The sequence below is a fragment of the Psammomys obesus genome, unplaced genomic scaffold, assembly GCF_907164565.1.
Source record: "Psammomys obesus unplaced genomic scaffold, mPsaObe1.curated_primary_1811, whole genome shotgun sequence".
Lineage (NCBI taxonomy): Eukaryota > Metazoa > Chordata > Mammalia > Rodentia > Muridae > Psammomys > Psammomys obesus.
Window position 1 is genome coordinate 7007291 of NW_026586816.1, and position 2319 is coordinate 7009609.

A 2319-nucleotide genomic window follows, 5' to 3' on the forward strand; every position below is an offset into this window, starting at 1 on the left:
TAAAACTTGGACTTTAAACATGAACACATATTAGAAAATGATAAGGTTCTTTAATAATCAGGAAGAAGTTTGACAATAAATTTACAGCAAAACAGACAAACCTACACATACCTATACACATGCCTGCCTTATTATTGACAGTATTAGTCTCTGTTTTTAAAAAATATTTACTTTTAGCCTGGTGTGGTTGCTCACACCTGTAATCACAGCACCCTTGGAGGTAGAGGCAAGCAGACCACTGTGAGTTTGAGGCCAGCCTGGTCTACAAAGTGAGTCCAAGGCTACACAGAGTAACCCTGTCTCAAAAAACAAAACAAAAAAAATTACTTCTGAATTTGGGACACACACACACAAGCGGCGTGCGGGCGGAGGCTGGAAAAGAACACTGGAGCATCTGGAGTGGAGTTACAGTGTTGGTGAGCTACGGTGCGCAGTGTCCGCTGCTGGAGACTGAATTCCCAGCTTCTGCAGAAACAACAATCGCTCTTAAGTGCTGAGTCATCTCTGGAGCCCCAGAGTAACGTCGGAATAACATTTTAAATCCATAAAATAAACAGTACGATACAAAAAAAAAAAAAAAAAAAAAAAAAAAATCATGTTTTTTTTCCTGAACTATAAGAACCAAAATACAAAAAGTAAATGTGATGAAGTCATATATGTACTTTTGTTAAATAACAAGTTATAGTATCAGTTTCACAACCGGCATAATTTCAAAGTCTAAATAAAAGAGTAAGAACAACTTGAGGGAGCTGCAACAAACACTCAATTTAGAACAAATTGTCTGATTTCTATTATCATCAACATCTCAGGCGTTACTATAGACCCACGTTTCACTAGAAGCGACTATACAGAGGTGATTTTTTTTTTTTTTTCCTAGTACAAGCTCAGGGACTTTAAGATAGAGGCGGCGGTGTCTCTCGTGAGTAATGCTCTCCTGGTGGGTGTCCTTACCCTCAGATACTGGGCTAAGCGTTTGGACAATGCATAGCCCTATACTTGACTTCTGGAGGAAGTTTCTGACTTTAAAAAGTCTAAAATTTCTACGGAACCCAAAGAAGGAGGTACCAGAGTATTCGTTAAAGTTTGAGCTGAGCAACCCCTTATCCTCTAACCTTCCCGTTCACGCTTTATTTTTATTTTTTTCCTTTTCCTAAGTGCAGAGAGTAAATTAACCCGTCAGTTCTGTGGTGAGAAACCTCTCTGCTAATTTAAAATCCGCAGGCCGGCAGTTTGGGTTCCGAGGGCCAGGGCACTTCGTCGCTTTTGTGTCAAATCCAAGTGTTGGGATCAGGAGGACTGTGAACCGCGCAGGTGTGCAAAGCGCGGACAGGAGGGCCACCCTCACCCGACCTCGGACCCAGGGACCCCAGGTGCAGGAAATCACGGGAACGAGTAAACTACATCCTAACACCGTGGTCCCTGAGAGCGGTGGTGTAGGCTTTGCGCCTGTGGAGGGCGGGCTCCCACCCGCCACAGCGGCCCTGCGGCTGACAGCGCGGACGTCCGGCCGGCCGGGAGCGCGCCGCGCGCGGTTTGTCCCCACGCCGCTGCCGTAGAGGCGGGCCCCGCCGCCGCCGCTCCTGCGCACGCTCCCCGCCGCCGCCCCGCGTCCTCCCGCCCGGGAAGCTGCCGGCGCGGCGGCGTCCTGGCCTGGCCGCCGAACAGAGGCCGCGCCGGGTCTGCTTTAGCGAGGAAACGGCACCCGGTGCCCGCGTGCGGCGCCGGCCGACGCTGCCGTCTCACTCAGCGCGTCCTCCGACCCCCGGGCCCCGAGCGCGGGCGGGGGCAGCTTAGGCTCGCCTTCAGCGGGGCGGAGGTTCAGGGCCCCAGGGAAGGCCGTTGTGTCACAGCCGAGCTCCCCCGAGCGGGGCTGCAGGTGGAGGCTGGCGACCCCCGACGGAAAGCGCAGGCCGCACGTCCGCTCTCGCAGGGGCTAAGATGAGATTGCTGAGCTGTCACAGAAAGGCAACACCGCCCTTTTAGCCGGGGCTCCAGTCAGGATAACGACATCCCCTGCCTAGAAACCCTCGCCCCTCTGGGTCCTCGCCCACTAACTTGTGGGTTCGGAACCGCTGCTTATGCGTTCTTGAAGAGGCAGAGAAGCCACTCAGCCACGACCATTTGCTTCCCAGCAGGACAGCTGAGTTGACCAGCACTGGCTAGATAAAGCCCTGGGTCCTCGGATTCCTTAAGAACCCTAAACGCGGCGGTCGGCCTTTCCTGGGCCTTAGGGCCTGACAGGGCTCAGGTGGCCGCTCAGCTCGCACAGCTGGACGCCATCGGCTTCGGGGCGGGGCGGGGCCGCGCGGGGGCGGGGCG